The sequence below is a fragment of the Pinus tabuliformis genome, chromosome 4_1 (genome assembly GCF_031772625.1).
Source record: "Pinus tabuliformis cultivar Carrire ecotype Pingquan chromosome 4_1, CPIR1, whole genome shotgun sequence".
NCBI classification, from domain to species: Eukaryota; Viridiplantae; Streptophyta; class Pinopsida; order Pinales; family Pinaceae; genus Pinus; species Pinus tabuliformis.
In genome coordinates this window covers 642,233,012-642,248,660 of record NC_142303.1, presented here as the reverse complement: position 1 = coordinate 642,248,660, position 15,649 = coordinate 642,233,012, and the positions used below count along the sequence as shown (strand labels likewise).

The following is a 15,649-nucleotide window of genomic DNA, read 5'->3' as shown; positions in this document are numbered from 1 at the left end:
CCGTATGTAAGTTCGGTTGCCACCATGGCGCGGTTGAGTGCATCATGTGTTGAGGTTTCCAAATCCAGGTGTTCCATTACTTTGAAAAGTACATTGACAGAGTAATACAACCTGGAGTGTGAAGGCGTAGATGATAAAGAGAGGTAAGGTTTTAGGTGAAGGGTAATTGTGCTAGTACATAGAATGTATTGAGACCCCCACAGTCAGATATACATAGTTAGAAGCATCAGAAAAGGATTCAGAATGGGGAAGATCCAGATATGGACGCCGCAGAAAATTAAATCCAAAAGAGGAAAGTCTTTAGAAAAAAGGAAAAGAAAGAATATAGTAATGGGATATGATGGATGAATGGATCTGAATTAGGGTAGGAAAGATATCCTCTGTCAGCTGAAGATAGATGGAGGGTGTCCCACGTCGTGTCAATGTAGCGTGACAAATACGACGCCGATGGATTTTAATCAATCCAATGTTGGGAAGATAGGGGATGCCAGAAAAAATGATGCAGGGTCGAGCTGAGGCAAAAGAAATGTGTGGAGGCCAATGGAGAATCAGAGGATCAGCAAGATTGTGCTAAATGTTATAGCAACAACAACAACAACACCCCGCGCATGTCCACCACTTATTGCAAAGTCAAAAACCAAATGAGTTGCATGGTTGTGAAATGGTAAAGGTATTTATCCAATGGTGGAAGAGGATGTTATAGCTGGTAATGTGGAGATAGTATATCACCCCCAGTAGGGACTGAGGGTAGAGTAGGTGGAAAAGGTCACTCCAGTGGGCCATGTGGCCAACGGGTGGGAGATATAAAGTGTAGGCGGATGATATAGAAGAGAATGTAGGAAGCAATACAGAGAAGAATAATAATGTGAAAAATATCAGAGTGTGTGATAAAGAGGAAAATGAGTAGAAAATTGAACATCATTATGAGAAATAAACAAATAGCAGAATGGTAGGCATTTGAGAATGAGAAAACAAGATCAAAAACCCACCAACACCAGTCATTACTAGCAGATGTATGGATGGCGAAATACAAACAACTAACTGACATAGTATTCACACATGGTAAAAACACATTGTCTTCATCTATAAGGGAGCCAATCCAAGTAAACAAGCCTTCGTACCCCACTAGATATGGGGGAGCCAATGATGCTCATTTAATCACCATATAAACAAGGAAACTCAAAACCGATAAATTATCAACCAATGTTTAATGTTGTCAAGTCAACCGTCATAGAGGACACTGATAAGCCCACTAGCCAAGCTCTATGAAATATATATGAAATATCTCAGTTGTCTTTGAGGCACCCCATAGTCTATCGTTCCATTGCCTTTGTATGAGGATTCTTATTGACCTTGCACTTCATTCACCTGTTTCTCAATACTATGAGCCATAGTGTGCAACCCTCCCTTCCTTCCTTTCTTCATCCTCTATTGGATGCAACATAACACATTGTGATTATTTTTGACAACGAGTACTTAATTTTTTTGTCGGTTGATACTAATGTTACAAAATACAAAAAACCCATTGAATCCAATATTCACACAACAATAGGATCTCTAAAGCATTCATGAATCATAAGCATATTGAATGGTATTTAGTTACAATATGTTTCTACCATGTGAGTCATAATGGAAAAGAGCTATAATAGTTGCTTATTATAGGCCTAAACTTGCACTTAATTCTGGATAGGTTTAGTTGAAATGAAGTTTTAATAACAAATCTTGCTTCCAAAATGTTCTTCGTAGAGGAGCACTTATATTTATGGTAATCTACTAATCTTCCAAACAATGAAGATTGCTACAAAACTCATTAAGGTTTTTCTTATTTATCATGACTGGTGATATGCAACAAATGTTGGAATTATTGGAATCCTATGATCCTAAGGTGCTCTGTCCACTACCACAGCTGCTGTTGTAGCTAAAGGTATCACAACTGGTGATATGCATCGAATGTTGGAGTTATTGGAATCATATGACCCTAGGGTGCTTTGTAAGCTACCACAATTTTTGTTGTAGCTAAAGGTAGTGCCCAACACTCCATTTGGGTTTCCAAGAACAGGAATATTTATGGTGCTACTCTTTCTTTTCAAACACGAAGAGAATCTTCCCAAGGATGATGATTCAGGGGCCATGAGTAGTCATGCATATTTCACACATGTCCTTCCATTGAAAAACAAAATTACATACAATTAGACCATCTTTCAGGATTCAATTCATTAAGGCTAAGGTCATAATTCCAAAAACCTAATAATACAGTATAATGGCAATTACCTTGTTCACTTTCATGGAATTGAGCAAGCGATTCTTGTATTGACATGTATTAACAAGCTTTGTTTCCTTGATCACATGCAAAATTATTGCAACAACTACAATAGAGGGAAAAAAAGCCCAAAAACTTTTCATCTATCCACAATATAGATAATCCTATTAAAATCCAGTTAAACCTACGATTTAAGCTAATTTGATTGTCAAAATATAAAATATGCCCATTAGACCATGAGAAAGCAGAAGAAAATACAACTATCAAAGATCAAATGGATGTGTCAATTCCACTGTCGTAAGTAATACATTGAAATCATCCACTAAATTGTTGGAAATGCAATGCTTACCATTTGAATGTATTCAAAAGTATCTCCTTGCAGCGCATTGGGAAGATTTAGCAATGGTGATTCTCCAACCCTATCATATGACTGGTATGGTCAATGTAGGACAAAAGAGTCAGAAGGTTCATTTTCCATTCCAGGGTGGTAGGCACCATTAATTGCATTCTCGGAATGGTACGAGATTCAAATGTATACTTAGCCTCCTTAATGTGTGATAGGTGCAATGGGATTTTATAATAGTGTAATGTATTCCAAAATACCTCAAGATAGGTGATAAGAAAACAACCAACATTATCACACATGCGAATTGAAAATTTACTTAAAAGTCCAGGAGAATGGGAACCTTTGTCTCATCCATCTTGGCATCTATGAAGAGGAAAGCCACCACTTCCAGTTGAGTCATCCATGGCTTATCTTGCTACATGGAATTTGTATATTCAAAACAAGCACGATTAGAACACAATTACTGATCAAATACCTTGTACTCATTTTTTTGATGTTGCAAAAAAACATTGGATTTTGAAAATTGGTGATTCAGAATACTCATTTTTTTGGAGCATACTTTTGGCATTTTAAATTCTCTTATGTATCAAGTATGATTTTTTTTTTCAAAATGTTAGTGATTTTTATATTGATTTTAAAAAGTGTTGATGCAACATCAACACATTTTTTTAAAGGGCTTATTTTTGACATTTTAAATTTTTTATGTATCAAGTATGAACATTTTTTAAAATGTTAGTGATTTTCAACCTGATTTTGAAAAGTGTTGATGCAACATCAACCCTTTTTGTTTACAGGGCTTATTTTTTACACTTTAAATTTTCTAATCTATTAAGTGTGGATATATTTTTTTAAATGTTTGTGATTTTCATGTTGATAAAAAAAAATAATAAATAAATTGAAAATTAACCAAAAACAAAACACATCTATAACATTTTTTTAAGTTAAAAATAAAATAAAATAAAACCTCATAAAAAAAATCTAAACAAAATTTAAAAAAAATTAGAAAAATTTAAAAATTTAAATTAAAAATGATTAAATTAAAATACCTAAAGAAAATAAAAAAAATTAAAACAAAAAATGAAGAAATAAAACAATTGAAATTAAAAAAAATTAAAAAAAAATTATGTAAAAAAAAAAAAAATGAAAAAACACCCCACCCGTGGGCGGGTTGGGCTGCGGGGTGGGTGGGGAGGCAGCTACATGCAACCACCTCCATGCCCACCCTATGACCCAACTTGCTTAGGGGCTGGCAAGGTTGATTCTCGAAATCAGCCATGCTAGCCCCTGGGCAGGGTTGAATGTGGCCGTGGGTGGGGAGGCAGCTGTGTGGAATTGACCCTGCCAACCCCTGGGCGGGGTGGGATGTGGGTGTGGACGGGGAGGAGGCTACATCGAGTCGCCTCCCTATCCACGCCCACAACCCACCCGCCTAGGGGCTGGTAGGGTTGATACCCAGAATCGGTCTTGTCAACCCCTAGGCAGGGTGGTCCGCAAGACTGGGTGGGGAGGCGGTTGCACCAACTACCTCCTCGCCCACGCCCACTACCCACTCAGTCTTGGGGTGGCACGACTGATTCAGGGAATCGGCCCTACCACTCCCAAGTGAGTTGGCAACCAACCCCATCACCCAATTTGCCAGGGGTGGCATTTTTGATTCTCAGAATCGGCCCTGCCACCCATAGGTGGGTTTTTTTTGTTTTTTTTTTTATTTATAATTTATTTTTATTATTTATTATTTTTAATTTATTAATTAATTAATTTTTTTTGAATCTCTCTTTTTTTTAATTGTTTTTTATTTTTTATAAATTTTTAGTGATGTAGATTTCATTTTATTTTATTTTTTTTTAATTTAAAAAAAATGTTTTTTTGTTGTTGTTAATTTTATTTTTTTTTCCCTAAATTTTATTTATTTTTGAAATTTTCCTTATTTATTTATTTTTATGCATGTTAGTTTTAATTTTAATTTTTTACATTTTTATAGTTTTTAATTTTTTCATGTTTTAATTTTTATTTTTTTTATTAACTGTTATTATTTTTTAAATTTTTTGTTTTTTTTTTTTTATTGTTTTTATTTTTTTTCTATGTTTGAATTTTTGTGTTCTTTTGTATTATTTTTTTTGCTTTTATTTTTTTACAATATTTGATTTTTTTTTTTCAATATTTAAATTATTTTCTATTTATTTATTTATTTTCAATATTTGAATTTTGTTTCTTTATATTATTTTTTGTGTTTTGCAATGGTTTGTTTGTTTTTTTTTTTTTAAATCAATATTTGAATTTTTGTTTTCTTTTGTATTTTGTATTTTTATTTCTTTATATATAATTTTTATTATTTTGATTTTTTTTGTAGGGTTTGTGTCGATGTTCATTTAATAACCGGATCTCATTATGTGCAGTGTGATAATTAATTTTAAAATTTTCTTTATAATGAATCAACTCTACCCCCACAATGTGTCAATTTCATGGTTGGTCTTTAAGTTTTCATTACAATGGGTCGAGTTTACCTACACCACGTGTCAATTAGATGGTTGATTTTAAATTTTTTGTTGCAATGTATCAAGTTGTCTTAGGCTAAGATTTTAAAATCACTAAATATTTAACATTTAAAAATAAATTACTTTTGCTATAATAACTCTTTCATTTAGGAGTTCATTTTTAATGTTTTTTTAATCATAATTTTTTTTCATAATGTCATGTTTGAAATATTTTGAAAACTTAAGATTTTTTTGTAGTCATAATATTTGGTTTTAATTGCATGGTTGAAAAATTGTCAAGATTTTAATGTTTTTCTAAGTCAGGATATTTTATATTTAGTGCTATGGCTGAAAACAATTACAATTTCTTGGTTTTTTAGAGTCAAGATATTTTATCTTTGACAACATGGATGGAAATTGTTGGAATTATAAGGATTTGAGACATGATATTTTATCTTTAACATCATGTCTGAGAATTATTGGATATTTTATTTTTAATTCTATTGCTAAAAAATGTCAAAATTGTAACCCTTTTTTTTAGGGTGTTTTTTCATCCATTTTGCAAAGAAAAGAAGAGGGTTTTTACTTCTATTTAAAAATATGTCGAAAATTTACCCTTAAAAAAAAACATCGTTGGCATACACAATTTTCTTTTTTGTGTTATTTTTTCATGTTTTTTCTTTTGAGTTTTTGGGTTAGAGTATTCATTTTGAGGTATCATTCTCATTTGATCAGTAGATGTGTTTTAGTAACAACATCATCCATTGAAACCAAAATTCCCACAACCCCATGGAAAGAGAATTCCCTGTAATACAAAAATTGTTCAAGGTAGGTTTTTGAGAGCACTACAGTCATAGGTCCAAATCCATAATGTGTATGAATTTGGTCATAACATGTTTCTAGTGTTAACACTCAATAAGATCCTGCAATAGTATAACTCCACACATTCGTACTAAAACTCCATATCACCAAAGCAAAAAAGGTGACAAGAAGTTCATATAAATTTAGGACTATGAGGCATTAAGTTCAATGGTATGGGATAGTATATGATATATGCATTGCTTCACCAGAAGAACCATTGTTCATGCTAGACATGTCTAGTAGTTTAGTTCTACTATCATCTAACGTTAAGGCCACTCCATTTTCTTCACTCTCATGACTCATATGTGCAGTTGAGATCCAAATTTTTTATTCAAAATGTTTCACTAGAATTGATCTCTTCTTGTATCAAATCCTCACTGGAAATATTTAGATTGAAATAAACAAGAACTCGAGATACTCTTTCGAATGGAGCTTGGATGGAATCGTAATAATTCTTTCATTTGTAGCCTGACACTATCGTAAATTTCAATGAGAGCTTGGCACCTATCTAGATTCCTATCAACTTCCATTGTTTTGAATCATAGTTTGAAATTGTCTGGATTCTGAATATGAGGTCTTCTTTGCAAGTGAGATACAATAATTTATTATTAATTACCTTTGTGTTTTCATAAGCAAGTACCAACCATTATCAAATAACTCGTGATTATAACAGTCCCTACTGATTATCAAAATTAGATCATTTTCAAACATGTAAAAGACAAGTGTTTTTTTTCACTATTCAAAGAGAATTACCAACTAAATGTGGCATAAAAAATAGGCTAATGATATTAGCCCAATCACAAAACTGATTAAATGTTGAGTTGTAGAGTTGCATAAATTTCCACAGTGCAGTAATTTTAAACAGTGTTCATGTGAATTCATAAGCCAACAATTATGTGGCAATTATGTCAACCATGTAATAACTTGATCATTAATTTCAGACATGCTCCTTCCTAAGTTTACCAAAAATCGATATGGCTTGACTGATGTGGGTGAGTTAAATCATGCTTATGCCAAGTGTGAACTAATTTTTAAAATAAAATAAAATCAAAAAGATTTTAACCCACTTGAAATCAATGATGAAATATTGGAGGTATACAAGTGCACTGTAGATGAAATTAGTGACCATCAGATTTAACAAATTATTCCCAAAGTACACTTAAAATAGCATCGTTGCACACTTCTGTTATACTTAGCCTTTGATTCATGTGTCACTCAAAATAGAAATCTTATTAATAACAAGTGTAAAGTTGATATATTCCCGAAGTTTAAACAATTTGACATCTATGAAATTGGTTTTAGTGAGGTAGTATCGATTTAAACTTTCAAAGGCACAACAATGTGCACCATCCATCATTTTCCATGAGAAATGAACTTAGCATTTAAAATTAGTGCACATATAATCATAATTCATAACCAGGTTGATTGTATCCATAAAAGATGCCAAGAATAGAATATTACAGTAATCCTCATCACAAAATTAGAGTGAATTTGTAATTTTTTTTTAAACACTTAAGTAAGCTTTGAATAGATACATGAATGAGTTTTTTGAAATGTGATTTCACCAGAATTCAACTCGTCTTGTTATCCATATGGTTTCACCATTCAATAAGATAATACTTGATTAAGAGGCCAACTAGGGACACTTCAACTCAGGAAAAGAAAACCTTGAAATACTTAGAAAACTCACATGATCAATGCATCAAGTAGATTCCTTGAACATATTAGAGCATAAAATAACAAAAGACCCCATAAAGTTTTGTCAAAATGGAGTATTCAGGGACTATAAATTCAAAAATTAAACCATTAATCTTATATGCACCCAAAGAACCTTAAATATGTTAGTTCGTTTGGGAGGATGATTGGTTTCTTTATCTGTAAGATCTATGCAAGATATTGAACCAAAATGTTCCCTAAGTTCCAACCTCTAGATGCAGATTGATTAAAAAATATAGCCAATAGAAAGTGTGACCTGCAAAATATTAGTTTATAACAACATATTGATTTGGAATAGAGCTAGGTTATGAATGTGGCTGCAAGAAACGTATGATAATTTTGGAACTTATTAGTACCTTTTACTCTAGTCTCTACAAGATCATTTTGGGTTTTGGGATTATACTTGTAGGCTTATTATTCTTCTTTACGTCTAGATATTGGCTTTCATTGTGTGCTTTAAACATTTAAATAAATCTATTGTATTAATGCATTAATTCCTAATCTGAAGAACTTGTAAAATTTACCTTTAAGTGCATAAGCAATGTGCAAAGTTATAGTTGTTCACAATACTCAGAAATCTATGATTGTAGGCAGATAGTTGAGATATTTTCTATCATTGAAGCACATTCTAGAGTTGTTCCAAGTCCCATAGTTCAAATCCACATGATATTTATTTATGAATACATTCCCAAAAAAGTTTAGAGCTTGGAGAAGTTTCTACGTCCATTATGTATATTTCTCTTATTCCATACATTTCAACAAATAGAGAAGACTCATCTTCCCTTTGTGTTATTTGTTTGCAAGACAAAGTTCAATATTTTGAACATGATGTGAGAGAGTTGGGTTCATTGAATTTTTTACTTCTAAATATTCATTGGGACAATAGGTTTCCTAATATGTTTCCACATTGTTTGCAGGCTATGAGACAAAATATAAATGTAAGACTATAATGCACCTTGTGGTGCAAGACCTAAAGAGAAAATCATACTTTCTGGTAAAGATTTAGTCTAGTCTAAAGTATCCAAGACCAACATGAGTATTGATTGAGTTGAAAAAATTCTTGCACATAGAGCCCTTGACTTCATTAAAGGAAAGGAAATGAATCCAAAATCTCCATGTACCTTCACTCGACGAAAAAGAAAAGCACCAAGATTAACCAAAGATCCAAGCTTAAGGGCTAGTGCTTCCATGTGATGTGAACTGTAAGTATTTCATTAATGCCTTGTTTAGATGTTGGTATTAATAATGTTTTATTATTTTTCATCTGTTTTAACATATAATTGTTTTTTATGTAGTTATGATTGCTCATATGGTCCATAGGACAATACAGAAAAATGTACAACTAAACAAAACCAGTGATTTGTGAAAAAGAGGGGCTGTCAGTACGATTTTATTGTAAAGGTTATGTTTCAAAGGCTCGACATAAAAATATTAACAAACAACATGTATGATCATCAAGATGGGGAAGGATGGCCCTATCATGGAAAACATGACATTTTAGGTGATGGTAGATCTCTGCATAATCTAAGGCTTTGAAGGGACATGGTTTCTTATGTAGAAATTGGTTTTTTCTACAAGTGCTAATTGACTAAATTTGTAAAATTCATATTAAAAAATATTTTGACATAGATTCCACACATTGGGATAGGAATTTTCTATTATGTACAAAAAATGTCGTAAACATATATAATTGTCTAATGAAAGGAAATTACCAACTACATAAAAAATATGAAATGAGTATGAATGTTTGGTATGAAAAACACCAAAATGATTTCTTCTTTTACCAAAATCATAATGGTGGAGATGTCCCTTTTATAACTGGAAAACAAAAAAAATGGATGTTGGACACTATGGTTGAGTTATCCTCGTAGAAATTCCTTGTAGATTCAAACTATGGATTGTAATTGGTAAATTCCTCATCCATAATTGCATAATCCATCATAGGCCTTCCTTTGATTGCATGCACCATCAATTTAATTTAGGTGATTTTATAACTAACTGTACACAGTGCATGAACTCCAATCTCAATTGGGTATTTCTTTCATTTGAGATGCATGAGTTAGTTATGAGTGAAGCTTCAGTTCACTATTTGAGAAATGCTGGTTACACTCCACTACTGGATATCCCACTAATTCCTGCATAAGTTGGAACTAGTTTAATTGGATTGAACTCACTTAAAATGAATTAATAATTATATCTCAAAAGAACTCAACTTGGGTCCCTAAAATTTACGGACCACTCTACATGAATCTAGATAGACTCCTAACTCGAATTAATTGGGTCAACTAAGTCAAATTAACTTAGTCAACTATTACAAGTTACTATGAGAACAATTTAGTTCCCAATTTAGTTCCCAATTTAAATCAATGACAAATTAAGTTAGGATTTTTCTTGATGCTATTTTTAACATTTCTTGTTGCTATTTTCAACACTCCCTCCCAACAAGAAAGGAATTCAACTCTATGATGATTGGTACCTTTGGAATGTTCTTCATTGAACACTTGTCACTTTTGTTGTTGCTACTGCAACATATGAAGCCAAAACACATCCAAACAAAGTAAACTGAATCAACTGTGTCTACGACTGTCCACTGAGAAAATTTTGTTGTTGCTGACTTTGCCACTGAGCCTCCTGGTCTACTGTAAACTTTTCTCTACACTCCTCAATATTTGACTAACACTGATCCTCTTGCTACTGAATACTATGGGTCCCCGTAGCAAGGTAATGATCCATGAGATAAAAAAAGCCTCAATGGATCATGCCCAATTTATGAAACTCTTAGACTAAGGTTTTAGATCACCCCATCTCACACCTAGAGGAATGGTGACATGTGCTCCTTCTACCAACTTGTCTCGAAATTCCTCCCTACTAGAGGTCTTTGCTTGATTGGATGTCTCCACTTGGTCTCCTCTCTGCTTCTCCAACTGTGGCTGCTCCACAACTTGCTGAGGCTCCATGTTGAGAGGTAATTCATGCTCCCTCTCAACCACCAAGTATCTAACCATTCCTTGCTCCTCAAGGCTTTGCATGCATCTTGTACCTCAAGTTCATACAGGTTCTTAAAACTCACACCGATTTGTTTCACTTGTCCCATGCGATCTATCTAAGGAAAACCTTTCCTTTTCTAAAAATCACATCGTAGCCACAATCTTCCAATACTGCGATGGAAACAAGATTATTCTTTAGTCCTGGAACATACATCACATCTATGAGTATGAGAGGGGAGCCAGAATCCCTCTAAAAAGTAGCAGTACAAATGTCGGTCGCACTATACCTACCATCATATCCAAAATCTATGTGTTGTTTAAGGTCTTTCTCCTCTAAGTCACTGAAGAGATCTTTATTCCCCTTCATATGGAACGAGACACCACTATCGAGATACCACATGATTCCCATTACAGTGCTTTCCATAGAGGTAATGAGAGTGAAATAAAGTTTGAATTGTGAAGTTAGAGATTCACCTATTGTTGCTATCGCAGGATCCTTCTTGCTTGCTTTCTTCTGTGGGCATTTCATGGCATATTGCCCAAACTCGTGATAGTGAAAAGACTTGATGTTCGACATGTCCTTATTCTTACTGACCTCTTTGACTTGAGACTTCTTCCCTTGGATTTACTTTATTTGTTGACTAATGCAAAATTCTCTTCCACTTCTTTGGATGAGGTCCCATCTTTGGTGTTCCATTGAATCGCTTCCTGCACAAAGTCAGACCACAACCACTCCCACTCTGATAGATTCTCCCACCTATTAACCGAGTACTAGTAGCTATGCCATCTCTTGGGAAGGCCTATAAGTGTTGGGCTCATTATATCGCCTTCAAAAACTGTAACACCAACACTCCCAAGCTTGTGATCCCGACATTAGGTGAACTTGGTCAAGTACTTTGGTATATTGTCGCCCTTCTCCATCTTGATCTTTTTGAGCTTTTCCTTTAGTGCTAGCTTCATGTGGTCACTATTGTTTTGAAATATGTTCGTAAAGGCCTTCCACATTGCAAATGGAGTTTCCTTACCATGGAGGTTCAAGACAATATGATATCAAACTCCTTCTAGGATAATCCTTCTCACCTTTTCCATGCACATTCTCCACTCCGTCATATCTCGAGCATCAATCAACTTAGTAATATCTTTGTCTATGAATTCCTTAAGCCCGTTATCTTCCAACATTGCCTCCATCTTGTCCTTCTAGGAAATACAATTAAAAGTACCCTCAAGGGCATATTCGAGTCTCAATCCGTAGAACAACATCCTGCTGGCTTTGAAATATGATACTCCAAATTCGATTTCTCTTGCAAAAGAAATACTCGTATTCTCCTATTCTATAGTGATTTCATGATCCAGGTGGATATTGGTTTCCACCACCTATCCCACCTAAATCTTTAGCCAGTTTCTCTTTTTTCCTTATTTAGTTCAACATTTACTATTTTTTGTAGCTTTTCGGGTCCTGAACTTCTGGAGCAGTTTTAACCCCGTAAATGACATTTTTTGAGGCCTGCTGCAGGCCCATATCCATGTGAAAGGCAATGTAGAAAAAATGTAGCACTCAGAGAGACCTTTCCAACAAGGTATTGTACACGCCAAATGGAGATAATATGACCAAGTTATGACCTCGGGAAGTTGGCTGCCTAACTAACCCCAACGGGGCCCACAAACTCTTAGTATTACATCTCTTGGGGTTAGGGTTTTGGTTGTTTATGGTTTTCACATGTTTTCAATATTCTATCAATTTTGGTCCTGATGATGGAACCCCTTTGGGGTTCGAAACGTCGACAGAATGAACATAATACTGTGGATAATCTGGATCATGCTACTCCAAAAAACTACCACAAAAGCTTAAAGTCTAACAATATATAGGACCTTGAGCCTCATTTTAACCTAGTTCATAGGCATGTAGTCGCCACATCTCTTCTCAGAGATAAGCTACCATCACCTGAGCTAGTCTTATTTCCATTTTGTTTGTAATCATATTTTAGCATTTGATATTAATGAAATGAAGTGTTATTTCTGTTGCATCTTTGTATTTATGGTTAAATTTATAATTTATTGCGTTCCTATTTAAATTCGGATCAGTGGTGTCAGAGTAGTTTGCTATTTATCTGTTCTTATTTGCATTTCCATAAGGAGGTTGGGATATAAGGAGTTATGGCTTGAACTGGTCGAACCTTTGCAAGACTAGCCTCGCAAATCCTGACGACCTTCCATGGTGGACAAAAAGAAAGATGAGGGGATAGGAGATCCTTTCAAAATATTGCTCGAAGAAGCCCTTGAGCTACAAAGGAACACATTAAATTACAGATATAAGCATAAATACAAAGCTGCAGCAGAAATAAGACTTCATTTCATTAGTATCAAATACTCAAATATGCTTACAAACATAATGGAAATAAAACTAGCTTGGGCAATGGTAGCTTATCTTTGAGAAGAGATGTGGCAGCTACATGCCTCTGAACTATGTTACAATGAGGCTTAAGGGCCTATTTATTATTGAAAAACATGAGAATACCTTAAACAACCAAAACCATAACCCCAGAATATGTAATGCCAAGAGTTTGTTTGCCGAGTTGGGGTTAGTTGGGCAGCCAACTTCCGAGGGTCATAACTTGGTCATATTATCTCTGTTTGGAGCATACAATACCTTTTTGGAAAGGTATCACAGAGTACTATAGGGTTTTGCACATGAACCTACCTACAACAACGAGATTGTAGCAGACCTCAAAAAATGTCATTTAGGGGGTCAAAACTGCTCCAGAAGTTGAGGACCCGAAAAAATGCTAAAATTTGTAAATGTTGAAATAAACAAGGAAACAATAGAAATTTAGTAGAGGTCTAGGTGGGACAGGTGGGTGGCCACCAATATCCACCTGGAATTTGGATTTGTGAATCCAAAACAAGGGAAAGGCACCCCAAAATTGCAGAGCAAAGAGAAAATCTAGGTCAGGACTACCGAGGATAACCTGCCAAAGATGCAAGAAAAGAACAACACCGTGAGACAAATAAGGACATGGGAAAGTGGTGTGAGTTCCATAAGATCTCCACTCACAAGAAAAGTGCGTGTCAAGTCAAGCAATCACCAGTGGCCAAGCTGAAGACTTCTGAGTCCGACGCATGTTCCGACTCTAAGTTAGAACCTAACAAGGGGAATGACAAAGTGAAATAGATCATTGACACGAAGCCCAGCGCCACTGTAGCCACCACCGAGATCCATAAAATTAAACCTAAAGATCTAGAATTTAGAAAATTCTCTACAAATCTTGCTTTGATACCATGTAGAAAATCTACTGGTAGGTTAACCCGATAATGCAATATAAATCAAAGCAAAACACTATAACCTACTTCTACCATCAATTTGCGGAAGCTTAAAGATCAAGTTGAACAATATAACCAGAATAAGAAGAATCAATGCACAATACACATGAGAATACTTTGGGGAAAGCCTCAGCTAAAAACCCAACTATTTGTATTATCATACGGGTGGAAATACATAGGAATTATACAAAGCCTTATCTCTCACAGCTAACCAGATCTCAGTACAATCCTCACAGATGCTCATAGGCAATCTTGGCTGCTCTTTAGCCTTCCTCTCCACCCTCCAAGCTCCTATTTCCTTGTGTTGTTCCTATGGGATGATTCTCCTTCAACCAAGTGGAAAACTCATTTACCATGTGGATGATCTCGTGATCTCACACACTGTTAGAACTGCACAATCCTCAAGGAATGATGCCTTGACTGCATGCATGAGTTTTCTTTATAAGAAAACACATACAAATGATAGTACACTATCCTTTTCTTTAATCTCAACTGGGGCTTTCTCAGAGTAAACATGCATGAGTTTTTGATGAGGGAATCTTTAGTTAACTGGAGTACACTAGTTGAGTGCATGCATGCACCAACTGACTGTTAACTCACCATTAGTTTCTCAAATAGTTTGGAACTAATTTAACTGGACTTCACTCAATAAAATAAGTTAACTAATTACAACTCAAATATAACTCAATCATATCTCCTTAGTTTAAGGGATAACTCTTGCATGACTTCAGAAAGACTTCTAACTTGAATTTATCCAACTAATTAATTCAAAATGAATTAATTAATTATTTCCAAGTAGATGTTAAGAATAAATTCAATCTTAATTCACAATTTAATTCAAGGAAAAATTAATTTGGAATATTCTTGTTGCCACATTTCAACACTCCCTATCAACAAGAAAGGGATTATCTTCCACCCCGATCCTGTCCCTATGGAGCTCGAATTTACACTTTGACAATGCCTTTGTCAAAATTTCAGCATCTTGGTCCTCTATCGAAATATATTGTAGCAACATGATTCTCCCATCATCAGCAGCTTGCTTTACCTTGTAAAGCCAATGGGAACTCACAACTGATTTGTTCTCCGGTCTTAGAACCACATCCCGAACACTATTATGAATTATGGAGTCATACTCCTCCAGCATAGAATTAACCAAAATCGGCTGCTGCACTGCTTCCTCAAAGGAATATGGATCGGTCTCAACACATTCCCCAACAAGGGCCATGTATCTAGTGTACCTATCAGGTGACCTCCTTTGTCTTCACTGAGAAGATGGTGCTCCCACATTCTCTCTCGCATCCTCCAACAATCTGTCAACTTCTCTTGTGTGCTTCCATCCATCTCTAGAAGATTCTGCTTGAGTGGATGTCTCCACTCTTGCAACCTCTGCATGCGGCTACTCCGCATCAGTTTGAGGCTCCTCCTCCTTAGGAACCAACAGTTCCTCCACAGCCTGTAGTTGGAGCTCCCTCTCAAGGGAAACTCGCATGGCCTTCTGCTCATCAAACTTGAGATCTTTGCGAACCACTCTTCTCTGACTGGCAGGCAAGTACACCTGATAGTTGTGAGGTGTATCAGTGTACCCCACAAATATCCCCAACTCTACTGTCGGCTCAAGCTTCTTCCGTTCATGTTTTGTCCCACGATAATATATCAATGAGCCAAAGATCCTAAAGTGACCCACATC

At 35.0% G+C, this 15,649-nt stretch overlaps 1 pseudogene; it reads right to left on the bottom strand.

The window, feature by feature from the left end:
• Positions 1-1,773: 1,773 nt before the first annotated feature.
• On the bottom strand, positions 1,774-11,221 carry LOC149177688 (cyclin-D3-3-like; annotated as a pseudogene).
• Positions 11,222-15,649: the final 4,428 nt, after the last annotated feature.